This window comes from Gorilla gorilla, chromosome 1 (genome assembly GCF_029281585.2).
Source record: "Gorilla gorilla gorilla isolate KB3781 chromosome 1, NHGRI_mGorGor1-v2.1_pri, whole genome shotgun sequence".
Classification (NCBI taxonomy): Eukaryota; Metazoa; Chordata; class Mammalia; order Primates; family Hominidae; genus Gorilla; species Gorilla gorilla.
The window spans coordinates 97,423,416-97,440,070 of record NC_073224.2 but is presented as its reverse complement, the minus strand read 5'-3'; the positions used below and the strand labels follow the sequence as shown (position 1 = coordinate 97,440,070).

Sequence of the window (16,655 nt, the reverse complement as noted above, 5' to 3'; positions counted from 1 at the left end):
AGATATACAATCGTGTCATCAACAAGTAGGCGAAGGATATGAACAGACACTTCTCAAAAGAAGACATTTATGCAGCCAAAAGACACATGAAAAAATGCTCATCATCACTGGCCATCAGAGAAATGCAAATCAAAACCACAGTGAGATACCATCTCACACCAGTTAGAATGGTGACCATTAAAAAGTCAGGAAACAACAGGTGCTGGAGAGGATGTGGAGAAATAGGAACACTTTTACATTGTTGGTGGGACTGTAAACTAGTTCAACCATTGTGGAAGTCAGTGTGGTGATTCCTCAGGGATCTAGAAGTAGAAATACCATTTGACCCAGCCATCCCATTACTGAGTATATACCCAAAGGATTATAAATCATGCTGCTATAAAGACACATGCACACGTATGTTTACTGCAGCACTATTCACGATAGCAAAGACTTGGAACCAACCCAAATGTCCAACAACGATAGACTGGATTAAGAAAACGTGGCACATATACACCATGGAATACTATGCAGCCATAAAAGATGATGAGTTCATGTCCTTTGTAGGGACATGGATGAAGCTGGAAACCGTCATTCTCAGCAAACTATCGCAAGAACAAAAAACCAAACACCGCATGTTCTCAGTCATAGGTGGGAATTGAACAATGAGAACACATGGACACAGGAAGGGGAACATCACACACCAGGGCCTGTTGTGGGGTAGGGGGAGGAGGGAGGGATAGCATTAGGAGATATACCTAATGCTAAATGACGAGTTACTGGGTGCAGCACACCAACATGGCACATGTGTACATATGTAACAAACCTGCACATTGTGCACATGTACCCTAAAACTTAAAGTATAATATAAAAAAAGAAAATGTAGATGAAATGTACAATTTATTTAAAATATAAATTTACTACATTGACCTGAGAATAATTAGAAAATGAACACACCAATAAGCCGAAACAAATAAAAATAATAGTTAAAACATACTTTGCATACCCACTCAAGAGAAAGACATGAGAACAGATGGTTTTTCAGGCTAGTTTATCAAACCTTTCAAGAAAAAGATATGCAAATTATTTCAGGTTACACAAAAAGAGAATAATCTCCCTAACTCAAATCATAGGGACACTAGCCTCAAAAAACCTTATATTTTACCAGAAATAGGCAGTTAAAAATAAGAAATTAAATCCTATGTCACTTATAGATTGGAACAAATATTCTAAATAAAATTTTAACTAAAATAATCTATAGTTAAATTAAGCATGTCCAAATGTGTTTAAGCTAGAAAGACAAGGGTGACTCAACATTTAAAAATATATTAACATAATTTACTACATCAAAAGTTAAAGAATAAAACACATGATTATCTCAAAGGATGAAGAAACATAAAAATATTATAGACTCAACACACAATTGATTTTAAACATTTTTACCAAACAGAGACTAGAATGGGATTTTCTTTACCTGTGAGTAGCTATCAGAAATCTAGGCCAAATATCATACTTCATGACAAAACATTTTGATCATTCCAACTAAAGTCAGAAAAAGACAAAAATATATATATACATGGGTAAAAAAAGACAGTATAATTTTTTTGCTACTCTTTTCTTCTATTTGATTAAAAATACAACTGCATAAAGAAATAACTACAAAGATGTGTTGATAAATTTGTATAAAGATGTTATATGTATGACAATAATTGTGCAAAGAAAGATGAGAGAATGGAGTCATATTTGAGCATTTTTTGTAACTAAGCAAATTAATAGGAATAGGAATAGGAAATAGATTATTGCAAGGTAAAAAGTTAATTATAGTCCTTGGAGCAACCACTAAGAAAATATTTAAATATTTAAATCTAGTAAAAAAGTTACTTAAAATGTGAAACTAGAAAATATCTTTTTAAATATAAAAAAGGCAATAATGGAAGACTAGAGGAGCAAAAAGGCATGACACATAGAAAACAAATGATAAAATGGTAAATGTAAATTCTACCTGTTCAGTAATTACATTAAAGAGAAATAAGTTAAATCATCCAATTAACAGGCAGAGATTGACAGAATAGATTTAAAAATATGACTCAACTATATGTCTGTCTACAAGAGACAGACTACAGATTCAAAGACACAAACAGGTTATAAGTAAAAGGGTGGAATAAAATATGTCATGTAAACAGTCACTTAAAAAGATCTATGGCTATGTATTAATATCAGACAAAATAGATTTCAAGGCCAAAATGTTACAAGAGAAAAGAAAGATGCTTTATAGTTGTAAAAGTTCAATTCATCAGGAAGACTTAACGCTTGTAAATTAAATATGCACCTAAAAATAGAGCATCAAAATACATGAAACAAAAACTGACAGATTTGGGCTGGGCGGGATGGCTCATGCCTGTAATCCCAGCACTTTGGGAGGCTGAGGCGGGCAGATCACTTGAGGCCGGGAGTTCAAGACCAGCGTGGCCAACATGGCGAAACCCCGTCTCTACCAAAAATACAAAAATTTACTGGTGGTGGTGGCATGCACTTGTAGTCCCAGCTACTCAGGAGGCTGAGGCAGGAGAAGCACTTGGACTCCGGAGGTGGAGGCTGCAGTGAGCTGAGATTGCACCACTGCACTCCAGCCTAGGTGACAGAGATTCTGCCACAAAAAAAAAAAAAAAAAAAGACAAACGCTTATCTAGACTAACCAAGAAGAAAAGAGAGAAGATGCAAATCACTAAAACAAGGAATTAAAAAGAGGACGTCTTAAGTTTCCTGTGTGGTTACTAAAAACAAATAAGTAAATAAATAAATACTAAAAAGTGGACATCACCTTTAAAAAATACAAACTATAGAAATACATTTAAGAAGGAATAGAAAATCTGAATAGTCCTCTAACAAGTAAAGACATTGCATCAGTAATGAATAAGCTTCTCATAAAGATAGGTCAGGCCCAGATGGCTTCACTTGCAAAGTGTAGCAACATTAAATAATTAATATCAATCCTTCATACACTCTTCCAAAAAAAAGAGAAAATACTTCCCAACCCATCCTATAAGGCCATTATTATTTCTTGATACCAAAACCAATGACATCACAAGAAACAAGAAAAAAAAACTGTAGATCCATATTTTTTCAGAATATAGATATAAAAACTTCAATAAAATACTAGCAAACTGAATCCAGTAACAATTCCATATTTAGGCATATATCCAAAAGAAATAAAAACATACCTCCACACAGAAACTTTCAGACAAATGTTCATAGCACCATTACATTTGTAATAGCCAAAAAATGTAAACAACACAATTTTCTGACAACCGATTAATGGATAAGCAAATGTGACATATGAAAAATTATTCTGCAATAAAAAGGAATGAAATATTGATTCATGCTGCAACATGGATGAACCTTGAAAATATTATGCTAAGTGAAATAAATTAGTCACAAAGAACCATGTGTGTTATGATTCCATTTATATGAAATGTCCAGACAGGCAAATCTACAGAAACAGAAAATAGTTTAGTGTTTGTCAATGGCTGAAGGCAGGAGAGAAATAGGGGATGGCTGCTAATGCATACAGGGTGTTTTGGAGGTGGTGAAAATGTTCCGAAATTAGATAGTAGTAATAGTTATAGAACTTTGTGAATGTACTAAAAAATACTAAATTTTGCACTTTAAAAAGGTAAATGTTATGTTAGGTGAATTACAACTCAATAAGCCTATTATTTTAAAATATCCCATTTAAATAACAACAGAACACCAGAGCATCTTATGAAAACATAACAAAAATACACCATATCGTTATGTAAAATATTATGTAACTTTAATGAAGGAGATAAATGAAGAGACATATCCATTGATGGCTTTTCTTTAAAGAAAAGACGTCAACTCTTTCTGAATCAATCTACAAATTCAGTGCAACCCTAAAAAATAAACCATGTGGGATGTTGCATGAATACTAACTCTAAAATTAGTTCAGAAGTGTAAACTCATTATTTTAACAAGTATTTACTGAGTGCTTATACTATGTCAAGCATTATTAAAGTTGTTAAGAGTACAATAATTGAAATAATAAGCTTTCATGGAACTTATATTTAGTAATGCACTAAAATACGCAAGACTTTTAGAAAAAAATTACAATGAGTTTCTTGATCTAGCAGATATCAAGGTATATATAATCAATCAATATTCATTAAAGAAGCATAAAACTGGCACAAAAATAGCCAAAATAGATTTATACAACAGAATGTAACTCAAAAACAGATGTGTACACATGCACTAATTTGGCATATGAGAGAGAAAAGGAATATGATTAAATACACACTGCTTTGATAAGTGCAAACATGAATCTCTCTTTGAATAGATTTTTTTAAACGAACTTTTTGGCTCTGAACTCCAGTGTGCTTAGAACACGCAACTATAAAAAAAAAAAAAATCCATCCAGTTGTTTATCTCCCTGCTCGACATTAGCAGTCCAAAGAAAGGGTCTCAATTGATTATCAGCTGATGCTATGAAGCAAAACGTAGACTCTAGTTTGCTGGTTGGGGTCAAGGAACAAGAGAAAATCAGCAGGAAAACAAGTTTTGGAAAGCCCAGCTCTCACTCATATACTGAGCACTAATGGGTAAGAAATCCCCCTTAGAATCTCCTGACCCAAATCCCATTTCTTCCCCATCTTCCACTCAGGCATTCTTCTTTCTGATGCTTCTTTTAATGGGCCAAGAAATGCTCAAAGACAATAGAGGTCTGTGACCTTCTCATTAGTTTTGTTTGCTTACAACTCCCAAGAAGTGATGCTTCCTCATCCCCACTTCAAGTTTTTTGCATTTTGTTTTTCTTTTCTTTTTTTTTATTCTAAAACTGAGTGTGGTCAGTGTAAAGAGTGGGAGCATTAGTAAATACAGCTCATAGCAAGCAATACACTTAAACACTAGTCTAAGTGTGCTCAAAGAGTAGTGGGAAGGTCTCTTCCAGTGGGTCTATGAGATCAAACTGTTTTCATGATAATACTGATATTATTTACCTTTTTCATTCATTCTCTCATGAGACAGGAGTTTTCCAGAGGCTACATAATATGTGATATGGCAACAGATTGGATATAGAAGCGCACATAATAATCCAGCTGTCTTCTGTTAAACCAGACATTAAAGAGAATTGCAAAAATGTAAAGTAGTGCCACTCTTCTAAATATTTTGTTGTATTGGTTATTTTTCATAAAAATGTTATTTATGTTATCACATAATAGGTTCATTGTTATTTTCAAATATAAAATTATCCATTTTAATTTCTACTACAGTAAAATAACATGGACAAAAGTTCATAGGGTCCCCAATAATTTTTAAGAGTTGAAAGAGTTCCCATGATCAAAAAGTTGGTAGCCTTAAAGGTCACCAACCTACTAAGAGCCAGCCGTGGCAGAGTAGCATAAACAGGTAATAAAGCCCTCAATAGACATCGCTTGGAAAACTGAGTGAATAAAATGATTAATATACTAGACTGTGGAGAATAATAGTTTAAATTAGATAATGTGTATAAAATTTCTAGCAAAGCTCTTAATGCATAGACAATAATTAATGCATAAGTGCTTTCTTCTCTGACTTTGGAATAAGAACCACCAGGCTCAGGGAGAGAGGTGGAACAAGATGGCAGAATAGGAAGCTGCACCAATCATCCCCATAGCAAGGACACCAAGTTAACAACTACCTACACAGGAAAACAACACCAAAAATAAGGTGAGCACTCATAACACCTGGTTTTAACTTCATATTGCTGAAAAAAGCACTGAAGAGATAGAAAAACAGCCCTGAGTCACCTATGCCACCCCTCCCTAACCCTCGCAAGCATCTCTACGTGCTGGAGGAAGAACACAATTGTGAGGCATTGAACTCAGTGCTGTTCTGTTAGAGCAGAAGGGAAAACCAACAAACTCAGCTGACACCCATACACAGAGGGAGCATTTAAACTAGCCCTAGCCAGTAGGGAATTGCCATCCCAGTGGTCCGAACTATGAGTGCCTGCAAACCTCACCACCAAGGGCCAAAGTGCTCTCAGTCACTAAGTAAACTTGAAAGACAGTCTAGATCATAAGGACTGCAACACTTAAGTGAGTCCCAGGGCTAAACTAGGCCCAGAGATAGTGGACTTGTTGTGAGGGTGTTGGGCATGGAATAGACTGAGAGACTAGCTAAGGAAGCCAAAGGAGTGCTGGCATCATCCCTCCCCTAACCCAAGGCTGCACAGTTCATAGCTCCAAAAGACATTCCTTTCTTCCACTTAAGGAGAAGGGAGGAAAGAGTGAGGAGGACTTTGTCTCGCATCTTGGACACCAGCTCAGCCACGGCTGGTTAGGGCACCAGTCAGTCAGGAGGCCCCTGTTTCAGACCCTAGCCCCCAGCCAACATTTCTAGACACACCCTGGTCCAGAAGGGAACCTGTTGCCTTATCGAAAAGGACCCTGTCCTGCCAGCATCCATTGACTGCTAAATAAAGAGCCCTTGGGCCCTGAATAACCAGCAGTGATACCCACGTACTACATTGAGGGCCTTAGAGAGCCTCTGAGACTTGCTGGCTTGAGGTAAAACTCAGCATGTTACTAGCTGTGGTGGCTATGGGGCAAAACTCATTCTGCTTGAGAAAAGCAGAGGGAAAAGTAAAGGGGACTTTTTCTTGCACCTTAGGTAAGAACACTGCCACAAGGGGTAAAGCACCAAGTGGAATCTTGGGGGTCCTTGATTCCAGAACTGGACTTCTGGATGGCATTTCTGGACCTGCCCTGGGCCAGAGGGGAGCCCACTACCCTGAAGGGTGAGTCCCAGGCTAGACAACATTCACCACAAGCTAACTTAGGAGATCTTAGGCCTTAAAGGAATATTGATGGTAGTCTGGCAGTACTCCTCATGGCCATGTGGTGGTGGCTATGGGGGTGAGATTCTTCTGCCTTTGGTAAAAGAAAGGAAGAGTAGGAACAACTGTGTCTTGTGGTTTCAGTGCCAGCTCAGCTGCAATATAATAGAATACCAGATAGTCTCCTAAGATTTTTGACTCTAGTCCCTGACTCCTGGATGGCACTTCTGGACCCACCTGGGGCTTGAGGGACCTTGCCACCCTAAAGCAAAGGACACAGGCCTGGCTGTCTTTACTGCCTGGTGATTATAGAGCCCCAGGGCCTTGAGTGAACATAGACAGTAGCCAGGGACTGGCTACAGCAGGCCTTGGGCAAGCCCCAGCACTATGCTTGCTTCAAGTCTGTGCGGTCACAGTGATGGTGGCCACAGGAGTGCTTGTGTCACTACACCCCCAGCTGTAGGTGGCTTAGAAAATAGAAAGCGACTCTGTATGTTTGGGAGAAAGTAAGGGAAGAGAATAAGAATCTCTGCCTGGTAATACAGAGAATTCTGGTAATCTTACCCAAGACCATCAAGGCAATACCGTAGCAACAGTCTGCAAGAACTGCAGCATTATTGGGCTTAGGGTGACCCCTAAAGCAGAAACAGCTTAAATCACAACACCCAAGTCCTTTCAAATATCTGGAAAGCCTTTTCAAGAAGGATGGCTGCAAATAAGCCAAGACAGTGAAGATTACAATAAATACATTACTCTTTGATTCCCAGACACTGAAGAATATCTACTAGCATCAACCATCAACATTGTCCAGGAAAACATGACCTTACCAAATTAACTAAATAAGGCACTAGGGACCAATCCTGAAAAAACAGAGATATGTGACCTTTCAGAAAGGGAATTCAAAATAGACGTGTTAAGGAAACTCAAGGAAATTCAAGATAATACAGGGAAGGAATTCAGAATTCAATCAGATATATTTAACAAAGAGATTGAAATAATTTTAAGAAACCAAGCAGAAATTCCAGTGCTGAAAAATGTAATTGGTATACTGAGGAATGCATAAGAGTCCTTCAATAGCAGAATGGATCAAGAAGAAGAGAGAATTAGTGAGCTTGAAGAAAAGCTATTTGAAAATATACTGTCAGAGGAGACAAAAGAAAAAAGAATAAAAAACAATAAAGTATGCCTACAGAATCTAGAAAATAGTCTCAAAAAGGCTATTTTAGAGAATTATTATTGAGAAATGGTAAGAATTATTGGCCTTAAAGAGGAGGTAAAGAAAGAGGTAGGGGTAGAATGTTTATTCAAAAGGATTATAACAGAGAACTTCCCAAACCTAGAGAAAGATATCAATAGCAAGTGCAAGAGGGCCATAGAGCATGAAGCTGATTTAACCCAAAGACTACCTCGAGGCATTTAATAATCAAACTTCCAAAGATCAATAATAAAGAAAAGATACTAAAAGCAGTCAGAGAAAAAAACAAATAACATACAATGAAGCTTCAATACACCTGGCAGTGGACTTCTCAGTGGAAACATTACAGGCCAGGAGAGAATAACATGACATATTTTAAATGTTGAAGGAAAAAAACACTGTTAAGTCTAGAATAGTATATCCAGCAAAAATATCCTTGAAATATGAAGGTAAAATGAAGACTTTTCCAGACAAGCCAAAGCTGAGAGGTTTTATTAATACCAGATCTGTCCTATAAGAAATTCTGGCCAGGCGCGGTGGCTCATGCCTGTAATCCCAGCACTGTGGGAGGCTGAGGCGGGCAGATCACAAGGTCAGGAGATTGAGACCATCCTGGCTAACACGGTGAAACCCGTCTCTACTAAAAAATACAAAAAATTAGCCGGGCATCGTGGTGGGCACCTGTAGTCCCAGCTACTCAGGAGGCTGAGGCAGGAGAATGGTGTGAACCTGGGAGGTGGAGCTTGCAGTGAACAGAGATCACGCCACTGCACTCCAGCCTGGGCGATAGAGCGAGATTCTGTCTCAAAAAAAAAAAAAAGAAAAAAAAAAAGAAATGCTGAAGGGAGTATTTCAATCAGAAAGAAAAGAACATTAATGAGCAATAAATAATCACCGGAAAATAGAAAATTTACTGGTAATAGCAAGTAAACACAAAAACACAGAACATTATAACACTGTAACTGTTGTGTGTAAGTAAACTAATCTTATACTAAATAGAAGGACTAAATGATGAACCAATAGAAAATAATAACTACAACAACTTTTCAAGACATAATCAGTACAATAAGATATAAATAGAAACAACGAAAAGTTAAAAAGTGGGAGGACAAAGTTAAGGCAAGTTTTTGTTAGTTTTCTTTTTGCTTGTTTGTTTGTTTATGCAAATAGTGTTAAGTTGTTATCAAGTTAAAATAATGGATTATAAGATAGCATTTGTAAGCCTCATGTAACCTCAAACCAAAAAATATGCAATAGATACACAAAAAATAAAAAAGGAAGAAACTAAATTGTATCAACAGAGAAAATCATCTTTACTAAAGAAAGATAGTAATGAAAGAAAGAAGGAAGAGAAGATCACAAGACAACCTGGAAACAACAAAATGGCAAGAGTAAGTGTGCACATGTACCCTAAAACTTAAAGTATAATAATAATTTTAAAAAAAGAGTAAGTTCTTACTTATCAACAATAACATTGAGTGCGAATGGACTAAACTCTCCACTGAAAATACGTTGACTGGCTGAATGGATGAAAAAACAAGATCCATTGATCTTTGCCTACAAAAGCACTTCACCTATAGACACACATAGAACGAAAATAAAGGGATGGAAAAAGATATTCCATCCCAATGGAAAACTAAAAAGAGCAGGAGTCACTATACTTATATAAGATAAAATAAATTTCAAGATGAAAACTATAAGAAAAGACAAAGAGTGTCACTATATAATGATAAAGTGGTCAATTCAGCAAGGGGATATAACAATTTTAAATATAAATATTTTATAAAATTTAAATATATATTTATTATATAAAATTTAAATATAAATATAAAGTACCCAATATATAAAAGATATATAAAGAAAATACTATTAGAGCTAAAGAAAAACATAGGCCCCAATACAATAAGAGCTGGAGACTTCAGTACCCCACTTTCAGCATTGGACAGATCTTCCAGACAGAAAATCCATAAAGAAACCTCAGACTTATTCTGTACTATAGACCAAATAGACCTAATAGATATTTACAGAACATTTCATACAAGAGCTGCAGAATAAACATCCTTTTCCTCAGCACATGGATCATTCTGAAGGATAGACTGTATATTAGGTGACAAAACAAGTCTTAAAACATTCAAAACATTTAAATAATATCAAGCATCTTCTCTGGCCAAAAGGGGATGAAACTAGAAATGAATAATCAGAAATTTGGGAAGATATACAAATACATAAAAATTAAACAATATGTTCCTGAATGACCAGTGGGTCAATGAAATATTGAAAACTTCTTGAAACAAAGAATAATGGAACCACAACATACCAAAACCTATGGGATATAGCAAAAGCAGTACTAAGAGGGAAGTTTTTAACTATAAGTGCCTGCACCAAAAAAAAAAGAGAAAAAACTTCAAAAAACAATCTAACAATGCATCTTATAGAACTAGAAAAGCAAGAGCAAACCAAACCCCAAATTAGTAGAAGATAAATAATAAAGATTAGAGCATAAATAAATAAAATTAAAATTTACAAAACACAAAAGATCAATGAAATAAAAAGTTGGGGTTTTGAAAAGTTAAACAAAATTGACAAACCGTTAGCCAGACTAACAAAGAAAAAAATAGAGAAGATCTAAGTAAATAAAATCAGAAATGAAGAAGGTGGCATTACAACTGATACTGCAGAAATTCAAAGGATGATTAGTGGCTACTATGAGCAAGTATATGCCAATAAACTGGAAAACCTAGAAGAAATGAACAAATACTTAGGTACATACAACCTACCAAGATTGAACCAAGAAGAAATAAAAAACCTGAACAGATAAATAACAAGTAATGAGATTGAAGCCATAAAAGAAAGTCTCCAGGAAAGAAAACCCAGGACCTGATGGCTTCACTGCTGAATTCTACCAAACATTTAAAAAACTAATACCAATCATACTCAAATTATTCCAAAACATAGAAGAGGAAGGAATATGTCAAACTCATTCTACAAGGCCAGCATTATCCTGATACCAAAACCAGACAAAGACACATCAAAAAAAGAAAACTACAAGCCAATATTTTTTATGAATATTGATGCATAAATCCTCAACAAAATACTAGCAAACAGAATCCAACAATACATTGGAAAGATCATTTATCATGACCAAGTGGGATTTAATCCTGGGATGCAGGAATGGTTCAACATTTGCAAATCAATCGATGTGATACATTACATTAAAAGAATATAGGACAAAACCATATGATCATTTTAACTGATGCTTAAAAAAGCATTTGATAAAATCCAACATCCCTTAATGATAAAACCCCTAAAAATCAGGGGATAGAAGGAACATACTGAAACGAAATAAAAGCCATATATGACAGACCTACAGCTAGTACCATACTAAATGATACGAGCTGAATGGGGAAAAACTGAAAGCCTTTCCTGTAAGATCTGCAACACAACAAGAATGCCCACTTTCATCACTGTTATTCTGTATAGTACTAGAAGTCCTAGCTAGAGCAATCAGACGAGAGAAAGAAATAAAGGGCATCCAAATTGGAAAGGAAAAAGCCAAAGTATCCTTCTTTGCAGATGCTATGATCTTATATTTGGAGAAACCTAAAGACTTCACAAGACAACTATTAGAACTAATAAACAAATTCAGTAAACTTGCAGGATAAAAAATGAACATACAAAAATCAGTAGCATTTCTATATGCCAACAGTCAAAGATGTGAAAAACAATTTTTTTTTAAAAATCCCATTTACAATAGCCACACATAAAATGAATTATCTAGGAATGAACTTAACCAAAGAAGTGAAAGATCTCTATAATGAAAACTATAAAACACTCATGAAAGTAATTGAAGAGGACACCAAAAAAAGGAAAAAGATTCCATGTTTATGGGTGGAAGAATCAATATTGTTAAACTATTTATAGTACCCAAAGCTGTCTACAGATTCAATGCAATACCTATAAAAATACCAATGATATTCTCCACAGAAATAGAAAAACCAATCATAAAATTTATATGGAATCACAAAAGACTCAGAATAGCCAAAGCTAGCCTAAGCAAAAAGAACAAAACTGGAAGAATCACATTACCTGACTTCAAATTATACCACAGAGCTATAGTAACCAAAACAGCATACTAGTGTCGTAAAAACAAACACATAGATGAATTGAACAGAATAGAGAACCCACAAACAAATCCACACACCTACAATGAACTCATTTTAAACAAAGATACCAAGAACACAAACTAGGGGAAAAGACTGTCTCTTCAATAAATGGTGCTGGGAAAACTGGGTATACATATGCACAGGGATTAAACTAGACCCCTATCTCTCACCATGCACGAAAATCAAATCAAAATGGATTAAAGACTTAAATCTAGGACCTCAAACCATGAAACTGCTATAAGAAAACATTGGGGAAAATCTCTAGGACATTATTAACTTGGGCAAAAATTTCTTGAGCAATAACCCACAGGCACAGGCAACCAAATCAAAAGTGGACAAATGGGATCACATCAAGTTAAAAAGCTTCTTCATAGTAAAGTATACATTCGACAAAGTGAAGAGACAACCCACAGAATGGAAGACAATATTCTCAAATGATCCACGTGACAAGGGATTAATAAACAAAATGTATAAGGAGCACAAACAACTCTATATGAAAACAATCTAATAATCTGATCAAAAATAGGCAAAAGATTTGAATAGACATTTCTCAAAAGAAGACATACAAATAGCATGCAGGCATATGAAAATGTGCTCAACGTCATTGATCATCAGAGAAATGCAAATCAAAACTACAGTGAGATATCATCTCACCCCAGTTAAATGGTTTATATCCAAAAGACAAGACAATAGCAAATGCTGGCGTGGATGTGGAGAAAAGGGAACACTTGCACACAGCTGGTGTGAATGTAAATTAGCACAACCATTATAGAGAACTTTTTGGAGGTTCCTCAAAAAACTAATTGAGCTACCATATGATCCAGCAATCCAACTGCTGGATATATACACAAAAGAAAGGAAATCAGTATACAGAAGAGATTGTACTCCTATGTTTGTGGCAGCACTGTTTGCAATAGCTAAGATTTGGAAGCAACCTAAGTGTCCATCGATAGATGAATGGATAAAGAAAATGTGGTACATACACACAATGTAGTAATGTTCAGCCATAAAAAAAGAATGCAATCCAGTCGTTTGCAACAACATGAATGGAACTGGAGATCATTACGTTAAATGAAATAAGCCAGGCACAGGAAGACAAACATTGCATGTTCTCACTTACTTGTGGGATCTAAAAATCAAAACAATTGAACTCATGGGCATAGAGAGCGACCAGAGGCTGAAAAGTATAGCAGGGGGCTTGAGGGGGAGGTGGGGATTGTAAATGGGTATCAAAAAATATAGAAAAAATAAATAAGACCTACTATTTGATAGCAAAACAGGATGACTATAGTCAAAAATAACTGTACCTTTTGAAATAACTTGAATATTCTCTTGAAAAGGCCTGAGTTGGAGAAACTGGAGGTGTTTCATCCAGTAATAGAATTTAATGTCTTCCACCTTTTAGACAATCCAGGGATGAATATAGACTCCGGGAAAGGAACTAGGCACCTATTGTTTCCAGTATCCTTTTTCACACCCATCGTCAGAATTGCAGCATAGGATTCTGCAGGTTGTGCAGTGCGCGACAGTGCCACATTTGTAAATGATACAGGAGTATCATTTACAGCTCAAACATCATAGATTTGTGATAATTTATTGGGAGAGGGCAGTAAAATTATTATGGCAGTTTTCAACAGAAATGTCTAGAGAAGATGCTTTTTTCCCCTAAAATGGGTAGACACGCTTCATAGAACAGTGACAGCCTTGCCTGTACTATCCAATGAAGACCACAATTTTTCTCAAGAAGTTTCTGCTTCATGTTACTCCATTCATTACAAAGAGCAAGTGACAATGATAAGAGAACTAGATCCAAATCCTATCACTACAACTGTCTAGTTTCGTGTGCCTGGGCAGATAAATTCTATCTATATGTGCTTTAGTATTTTCAGGTCTAAGATAGGGAAGATAACGTAATTGTTTCCCAGCCTACTCTATAGGGTTCATTAAGGATCAGGTGAAATCCTATATGTGAAACTTCCTTGTAAACTATAAAGCGATGTACCAACATATAGAACTTTGTTTTCAGTGTGATAAAGGGTAATTCTCCGTTTTTGTACCCCATGATAATGGTGGTGCAAGACATGAGGCAGCGCTACAGAGGAGAAACAGCATATACTCATGGCTCACCATGGGCTCCATGGGGTGAGGGTGATGCCTACACCAGTGAAAGAGGAAGCAGTAAACTTATACCAAAGTTTGTGAACAAATAAAGACATGAGGAAAAAAGGTGGATCTAAGGGGGAAATTGTATAAGGAACAACTAAATTAACACTTTCCATTTTCACCTCTGAAGGTTCCCTAGCCTCAAAATAGAATAACATATCTGAAGCTTTTTACAAGGCATCCAACATGAATCTTCCATTTTTGTGTTATTTGGCAGGAGTAAGAACTGGTGAAACTCACAGGCCATTTTACCTGGTTTCATGGGAATATGACTGCTAACCTGAGAGAAGGCATGTCCTGTGATGACATTCCAGGAGCAGGCCCCATAGGAGGCTCCCTGGACTGTGGAGAATCACAATATTCCTGACTGCCAAAACTTTGGAGAAGTAAGCACATGAAGGGAGGCCATCACAATCTTGACACACTGGGCGTTGAAGAGTTTCTTCTTCATGGCTCTGCACAGAGCATCTTTGAGCTCCTTGCTCCTCAAGATCTACATGATAGAGTTCAGCAGGGGAGTGATAATGGTGCAGGTCACTGAGATGAGTCTGTTCTGCCCCAGGAAACTCTGGGACTTAAGCTTCAGGTAGACGATGGAAATATAGCCATAGTGGCTGATGACCACTATGAGATGGGAGGTGCAGGTGGTACAGGCCTTCTTCCTACCCTCAGTTGAAGCAATCTTAAGGATGGTGCAGATGATGAGGTCATAGGAGATAAAGATCAGGGCCATATGTAGGACAAGGACACAGACACTGACAACAAAGTTGATTATCTCATTAACAGTGGTGTCTGTGCAGGCCAGCTTCAGCAGGGGTCTCACATCACAGAAGAAGTGGGAGATGACAAAGTCATCACAAAAGGGCAGACCAAACATAGATGTTACTTGGACAATGGCCATGCCCAGGCCAATCCTCAGTGACCCAGATCCCAGCCAGACACAAGCCCTCTTACCTATGAATACCGTAAGGGGTTGCAGAAGGCCACATAGCAATCATATCTCATGGCTATGAGAAGAAAGCAGTTGTTGATGCCAAAAGTCACATAGAAGAGCTGAGTGACACAGCCTTGCATGACAATAAGCTAGTGAGGATTCAAAAGGCGAGAAAGCATATGGGGAATAATGGCCACCATGTAGCAGGTCTCAGAGATAGACAGCAATGCTCAGGAAGAAGTACATGGGGGTGTGGAGGTGAATGTCCAGGTGAATAATGGTCACAATAATCACATTACCAGAGAGAGTCAGCAGGTACAAAGTTAGAAAGACAACAAAGAAGACAAGTCTGCGCTGTCATCTGAAGCTGGAGAAACCTTCAAAGAAGAGCTCAGTCACAGCAGTGGACTTTGACCTTGGCACTGAAGAATGTCTAAATCTGAAGGAAATGGACAAAGGAAAGACAGAAGTGAGGCTCCAACTATGTTACGGATTACACAGTTGTCTGAGCAGCATCAGTTTTTTGGATTCCTTAGATAATGTTCCAGGCACAGGGGTTATCTTTGTTCCTCCACTGATCAAGAGCTCAGCACTCTTGGGAATAAACTAAGAAACGTCTCATGACCTACTGGATTAACGGCAGAGATCAAAGGGAAGGAAATTTCAACATAATGTGAACAACAAAATTACGAAAACAGCTACCCTACTTGACCATTAAAAAGGTGAGTCCAGGTCAGAGAGGAAGAAAATGTTGAATGGGCCAGGCACTTCAGCTTCCTCTATACTTACCCTTAATCTGAGCCTTTGATGACATAATGAGGAGGCAGAGATAGTGAAGGTTGATAAATATCTGGGGTTAATCCATTCGTTTCCATCAGTATGAATTGCCAGCAAAGACTGCCCTGGGAGGATCTCAGATCAAGCATTCTTCCCAAATATCTGGAGTCCTGGGCATTACTTTCCTTAGCTCTGCTGCTTTAGACGACTAGTGCAAGGCCAGGCTGTGGGCGAGCCACTCAAACTACAATAGTGGCCATGTTTTCGGAAATAGAGGTCAATGTTTTAGTCTTTTTTTCCAGTTGTTACCATAACAAACATTTCTGCAATAGAAAACTTTGTCAGGATGTCATTTCACACATAAGTGAATAACAGGTAGTGAAAAAATGCAGAGTCAAAAGTTATGAGCATCTTCAACTTGGATAGAGTGCCATGTTTTTCTCTATAAAATTTTTGCCAAGTGATCTCTCACAAAGAATGTATCAAAATGCAATTTTCCATTGTTATGGCTCAAAGAAGAAATAGAGTGTAATGGGAAGCAGTATGTACTCTGAAGCCACACTGCCCAGAATTTAATTTTGGTTCCACCCGGTCATAACTATGTAACTG

At 36.9% G+C, this 16,655-nt stretch overlaps 1 pseudogene; it reads right to left on the bottom strand.

The window, feature by feature from the left end:
• Window positions 1-14,828: 14,828 nt before the first annotated feature.
• LOC101127556 (olfactory receptor 10J3-like) lies at window positions 14,829-15,448 on the bottom strand (annotated as a pseudogene).
• Window positions 15,449-16,655: the final 1,207 nt, after the last annotated feature.